Source organism: Anabrus simplex, chromosome 6, assembly GCF_040414725.1.
Source record: "Anabrus simplex isolate iqAnaSimp1 chromosome 6, ASM4041472v1, whole genome shotgun sequence".
In the NCBI taxonomy this organism is placed as follows: Eukaryota; Metazoa; Arthropoda; class Insecta; order Orthoptera; family Tettigoniidae; genus Anabrus; species Anabrus simplex.
In genome coordinates this window covers 249,274,893-249,282,174 of record NC_090270.1, presented here as the reverse complement: position 1 = coordinate 249,282,174, position 7,282 = coordinate 249,274,893, and the positions used below count along the sequence as shown (strand labels likewise).

At 41.8% G+C, this 7,282-nt stretch overlaps 1 pseudogene; it reads left to right on the top strand.

Annotated features, from left to right (window-relative positions):
- The first annotated feature begins 5,988 nt into the window (after nucleotides 1-5,988).
- On the top strand, nucleotides 5,989-7,282 carry LOC136875954 (protein krasavietz-like; annotated as a pseudogene).

The window sequence follows — 7,282 nt, the reverse complement described above, 5'->3', positions numbered from 1 at the left end:
GAACACCTCTGGAAATGACTGACATAATTTACGAATACTATCAGCCTGCTCCTCAGGTAGATGTCTAAGGTCTAACAACATCTCATCCTGGGTAGGCGAAATAGATAAACATGATACATAATTACACTTTAACAAGGGAATTTTACAATTGGACGCAAATTTGAATGTGCACGACTTACTCTGAAGATCGAGCACAAGACCAGTGTGAGAAATGAAGCCAGCTCCCAATATGATGGGGCAAGACAGGTGCTTAGCCACAAACAATTTGATTTTCCATGTAAATTTAAAAATACGAATTTTGATATTTACAGAACCTAGGATTTCCAATGGAGATGAATTAGCCGAAACATATTGAACAGGAGATGAGACATAGTCAGGTAGTTTACAAACAGATTTCAATTTAGAATACCATTCAGCCGAAATAATCGAACAAACACTGCCTGAATCTAAAAGAGCTGTTACAGGTTCATTATTTAACTCAAGTTTGAGAAAAGGGACCGGTGCGGGGGTATCCGCCGCAATCCTAAGACACTCTTTGGGGCATTCAAAAGATAGATTTGCAGATTGAACATTCCCTGAATTTACGACCTGTTTGCCAGGGGCTGAGCCTCGGGAAGATGGATTAGTCGACTCAGCCGAAGCCACTAGTCACTTTTGATTGTTGTTGGAAGTTGCACCTGAAGTTGAGCAGGAGGGGGTGCTATTCGAATTGGGACAATTCTTGGCGATATGTGAGAAAGCCCCACATTTAAAACAGCCTTGTGATGAACCAGTTCCATTCCTTGTCCCACTAGACTTGAGCAATGGGCACTTGTTCCGAAGATGGTCGGGCGACCCGCAAGCATAGCATTTACGAGGTGTGACTGGTCGGCGAGGAGGAGGAGGCCGAGGATTACCAAAAGAAGGAGGGGGTTCTTTCGCGACACGCAAAGAATCGGCGTATCTAACTCCTTCCGCTGAGACGGCCAATGCTTCAAGTTCAGAGAAGGTTTGCGGGCACGCCGCGAAACACAAATATGACCTATAGGATGGTGAAATTCCTTCTACAATAGCCTGTACAATCTGATCTTCAGGAAAATGAAGGGCAAACACCCTAGTATAGAATTTAATATCTTGGATGAAGTCTGCTAAGTTTTCATCCAAACGCTGTACACGATAATAGTACTTCTGAATAAGGGAGGACCTGGCCCTAGCCGGGATGAAGTTAGCTAGCAAGTGGGCGTGGAAATCCTCAATAGATGATTGCTCGGCAATGGCTCTTACTATTTTGTCTCAGAGAATACCAATTGCATAGGGATAGATGATTTGCAAAATCTGACATGGGGAAAGAGAAAACACAAGGGCATGATCCTGAAATTCAACTAAAAATCTTAAAAATGAAATTACGTCACTGGTGGTATTAACGGAAAACTTAGAGATACCTCTGAGCAACATTGCCAATGGATGAGGCAAGCTGCTAAACCCGGGTGACATAGTAGGTAAAGGTTTCAGTGGCAAGGAAGTTAATTCAGAACGTATATTATTCAACGATGCACGGCGTTCAGACTCGTTGTCCAATGGGGCAGAGATAGTTTGAGCAGCAACGGTTATCCTATTGGCTTCTCCCTTAGGAGGCTCTTCCTCGTTGGGTTGGGAAGAATTGAGAGAAAGAAGAAGAGCTGCTCGACTAGGTGGTATATTCCGAACTGTCAGCGGAGAGATGGCGTGGAATGACATTAGTAGACGAATAAGTTTGACTGGCGTTTATAAAAGTAGGAAAGATCACAATATGAAGATAAAGTTGGAATTCAAGAGGACAAACTGGGGCAAATATTCATTTATAGGAAGGGGAGACGTTTAATAAATTTCCAATTTCTTTGAAATTATTTAGGAAAAGGCTAGGAAAGCAACAGATAGGGAATCTGCTACCTGGGCGACTGCCCTAAATGCAGATCAGTATTGATTAATTGATTGATATTTCTTACCGTTCTCGATATTTATGCACCCTATCGATTATAATGAATACGATCGATCTTCTGTATCGATTTCTCGCCACGTGCACTAGCGAGCTCTATCGTCGATATTCGAAGGCGCTGTTGAAGTCGATTAGTGAACAGGTAAACAAACAGTTCCGAACAAAAGCGCAGAACATGTAAAATGCGTAAATAATGTGGCAGAAAAAATTGTTTAGAAATGTTCTTTAGAAATAAAGATCGCTTAATTTTAGTACTATCATAGGTAGATCCCTGCACGGATGGGGATATCCGCGGAAATCCACGAAGTTAGTGTCTTGGGGATACAAACTGTATGGCAGTGCGGATAATTTTGCTGACAAGTTCTAAATGATGACGTTATTGATTTTCACTCAGGTATACTCTTGATTTTGCTTGTGGTTAGGCAACCCTTGACATTGGTACGGGAGAATAGTGATATATAAAAAGCCTTGAAACCATAAAGCCTTAAATCTGACCTAAGCCTCACTGGCTCCTGCCCGCAATTACGGCGGCAATTGTCGCAAGAGAAAATCCCTCATAAACCTGCGATTGTAGGAGTTCTGGTGCCAGGTGTCAGGCCTATTGTATAATGTTAACAGATCTGCCCATTTCAATACCTTGGGTGTAATATACTGTTGTTAAATATTTAAATTATGCGCGGACAACCATTTTGCGGATGCGGATAGGTGGTGGTGGTGGTGATTATTGTTTTAAGAGAAAGTACAACTAGGCAACCATCCTCTGTCTATATATATACCGTATATAAAATAAGAATTTTGTCTGTACATTGCTCAGAATTTGAAAAGAATGGTATGTCTGTATCGGTCATGTCCATAGTAACAAGAAAATGCACTTTTTACTTTTCCGTAATGTCTGTCTGTCTGTCTGTCTGTCTGTCTGTCTGTCTGTCTGTCTGTCTGTCTGTCTGTCTGTCTGTCTGTCTGTCTGTCTGTCTGTCTGTCTGTCTGTCTGTCTGTCTGTCTGTCTGTCTGTCTGTCTGTCTGTCTGTACACGCATCACGAGAAAACGGCTGAAGAGAATTTAATGAAAATCGGTATGTGAAGTCGGGGGATGAGCCACTACAATCTAGGCTATAAATCATTTTACTCACGCTGAGAGAAATGGTAGTTTAGGGGAAGGCCTAAAATTGAATTATCAAATATTTATATTATTAGTGGTCCTATCGATAAATTCTAAAGTTATATAGAATTAAATGTCCGATCATTTGTGTCATACATTGTTACCGTACCGGTTTTAATAACACAGATACTGGTATTCATGAATTTGTATTTTTGTTGCTAAGTCCATATCAACGCCGAGCCACGAGAAAATGAGCTAACAGAATTTAATGAAAGTCGGTACCTTATATAGATTCGGGGAATTAGAAACTACAGTCTAATTCAGGGCCTCTCAAACGCCCAAAATCTCACGCGTGCAAATCGAGGCGCAAGAGCTCCGTGCACTGTGCATCGGTCCCGCTCGGACCAACGCTTCGTCTCTAGGCTACTCGGCTAAGCTCGGCTCTACTCGGCTCAAGTCAGCTCGGATTTAGAGCGCTACGGAGCAAGCGTGGTAGAGGGAGACAGGGGGAGCGAGCGAGACAGGCTTGGGGAAAGAGAGAGTAAGCGCTATTGCTCCAAATCGAGGAGTGGGGGGTCTGCACTCTGGTCAATCAAGGGAAGTCCTGTTTTGCACCATGCACAGTGCATGCACCAAGCGCATGCACCGTGAGAGGCCCTGGTCTAAGTTATAAACAATTTTATTCGCCCTGTATGAAATTTCAGTTTAGGGAAAGGCGCCTAAAATTTAGTTTTTAAATGCCTATGTTATGTGTCCTATTGAAAAGAACTACATAACAAAAGAGAATACAATTTACGAACATTTATGTTTTATTGAATTTTACGGCACCGACTATGATAAGAGTGGTATTTCAGAGTCGGAAGAAAACTAAATGTTAAGGCCTACAATATTAAAAGCGTATAACATTGATCAACAATGACATTACATTGACGATTGTTTGTGGTGATGTTCTTTGTCTCTTATGCTGCCGCTCAACTCCGATAAATGGAATTACTGCTGCGTACCGAGTATAACAGCCTGACTGAATATTGGCGGGAAATACCTGGGGAGTTAGAAAATATTCTTCTTTAGCATACCATTCCTTTCGTTCATACATTTTCTGATACCGTACTGCTGGTACTGGTTCATCATAGTATTCCAGCTATTCGATCCCTACTCTGACGCGCTATTTTGAATGAGCAGTGTGCACTCTTAAGGCAGAGGCTCACTTAGTAGTAGTAGTAGTACTAGTATGACCTGGTCTAGAATTACAATTTAGGCATATTCCAAATTATAGCACCACAATTCACTAAATAACTCAAAATTCAACCCTGAAAAGAGCCGTTTCTTAAAAAGGGCTTCTTCCTCTTCATTAAATTCTACATTCAGTTTATTCAAAATTAGCAGTAAAGAGGGGGTTTCTCCTCTGGCTTGGAGGAAAAAATTGTCTCCAAGTCAGATAGATTTTTCCGCCACCAGTGTAGTGAATTGACATTTTCCGACTCATCGCGTACTCCTAGGAAACAGATTAGTGAAAGGGCGTAGTTTTTGCCCTGGGACTCTCCACTATTCGACCCCACCTCCGAAAAAAGAAGAAGTGTGTTCACGGATCACGACTGTCTGCGGCCTGGTTATTCCAGCTCTGGAACTTTGAACTGCTAGATCGGTAGCGTAGTAACTGTTCATTAAAAGTGAGAAAATGTGTGGTTTTTCAATTGATCGAGTATTTCATGTGAAATCATTGTTTTTACTCGCGCCATTCCTACTGACGTCATTGTAATGACCTATGTTCATTTCAGTTGGGAAAACCACCAAGACAGTCGTTCTGAGAATGTGAAAAGGTAGGTGGAGGGTGAGTGTCTGCCATTATAATGCAATTCCCCAACTTGATTGTGACTGATGGTAGGCAAGCAGGCCTACCATTACAATGAAAATTCCCCGCAGTCTTCATATGAGAAAAGACGTTTGGTGATTTCCAGGGTAACGTTAAGAGCTATGCAATTTAATACAGTCTTGCTCACAACGTGTACTCTACCTAACCTACAATTCTGTATACAATGTAGAATTCCGTAGCGAAGCACGAGTACATCAGCTAGTACAACACTAATCAGAGGGAAAAAATGGAAGGGATCCGACACTTCAAAAAATGAAGGTATTGGCCAAAGAAAGACAAGGGCCACGAAGGGTGTGACAATTAAAGACTCCCTAGCCCTAGCAAACCTAATAGCGTCGGGGTCGGAAAAGAACAAAAAGTTGACCAAGGGAAGTCGGATAGTATAGGTGAAAGTGAGGAGCTTGGACCCATAACTCAGCTAAGGGCCCTGTGGTCGCCAACCCACGCTCCAAAGTTCAGAGCCCTTGGGGCCCCTTTAAGTCACCTCTTACGATAGGCAGGGGATACCGTGGGTGTTATTCTACCGCCCCCACCCAAAGGGGGACGGATGCGGGTGCGGATGATGGAAGTTCGGATGTGGAGCGGATGCGGATATTATTTTGTATATCAGCCCGCGCAGGGCTCTAATCATAGGTACTGAAATTGAGTAAGAATGTAGCGTAATGACTCTCAATATATGGCAGGGTGCATCACTGATTCAGAGGATTTTTTAAATATATTCTCGCGTTTGGTTACATGTCAGAAAGGCTATTGTCAAGTAAATATATACTGTACGGTAGCTAAAAAGTTATCATTGCTGGACTGGGGCAACAAATATATTTTCATGATATATAAACGGTTAAGTAAAGTTAGGTGACGCTGTTTGAGTAATAACACTGAAGCGCTTGTCGCAGAAGGGGTGATGCTACAGAATTACAATTTAAAATTCACGTAGTATCGGAATAGAAAAGAAAAAAAAAACACTAACGAGTGCAGATTTGAATGTGGTTTTCTTTTTTTTCTTTTTCGTGTGATATATAATGACAATCCGTTATAGCGAGTAAATCGGTCTTCCCAATTTGTGGTGCAAGTTTAACAAGTTATTTCCCATTTATTGTATGAGTCAAAAAACAGAAAAGCTTGGACTGTCAGGTCAACGTATAAAGACCAGAAAAAGAGATGAAAAAGAGAAGTATGACCCTGCAGGCTTCCGAGATGCGGTTCTCCTTGGCCTTAATAAAGCTGGATCTGACTGTCTAAGTCAGTATCTAAGTTTCTAGACACCGCTGGCTCCAAATTATACTACAGCCGTTATGGGGAAGCTCTTTTTGATATACTCATTCCTGGCGGCCTATTAGTTCCTGGTGGTTCAATAGCGCAAGATGGTGACAGACCTTGCAAAACAAATGCCTGCATATTTGAAGCACCTGGGGATATGGACTCCTTGCACAGTTATGAACAGGTGTTCATTAAACTGATGCGGCGTTACAAATACCTAGAAAAAATGTTTGAAGCTGAAATGAAGAAAGTACCTGTGTTCATTAAGGGCTTCAGTGAATTGGAACGTATTAAGTTGGCTCGAATGACAGCTCTATGGATCTCAAATGGTTCTGTACCTCCTACGGTGCTTCTTGTACTACTTAATGAACATCTTGTAAAGGACAACATAGCTTTGAATGGAAGTATTCGTTACTTGGAAACAAGAAAAAGGTCTTGCTGGTTTGACGACTGCTCTGAAGAGAGGTGGCATTGAAGGCAGGCTAATGGAATACTTTCCCCTGAACATACGAACTGAGGATCATTTTCGTGCAGTTTTTGAAGATAAAGGTTTGGCTGATATTGTAAAACTCCACAAAGCTCAGGCTAGTCAAGAAGCTAAACGTGATCTGCAAACACATTTGGAAGAGCAGCTATCTGAGGGAAGAGCAACAAAGGATATTGTGGCAGGTGTTCGTGAAACTGCATCCAAGAGCAGTATTCAAGAACATGAGTTAATTACACTGGTCTGGTCAACAGTGATGTCTCAAGTGGAGTGGAACAAAAAAGAGGAACTGGTGGCAGAACAAGCATTAAAACATCTCAAACAATATACACCATTATTTGAAGCATTCACTACTACTGCTCGATCTGAACTGGCTCTCAAGCTCAAAATACAAGAATATTGTTATGGTAACATGAATTTCATGAAGGTGTTCCACAAGATCATACTGCTCTTCTATAAGACTGACGTATGATCGGAAGAAGTGATTCTGAAATGGTATAAAGAAGGCCGCTCAGTTAAGGGCAAAATCATGTTCCTGGACCAAATGAAGAAATTCGTTGAATGGCTGCAGAATGCAGAGGAAGAATCTGAATCCGGAGATGAAGAGGACTAAAC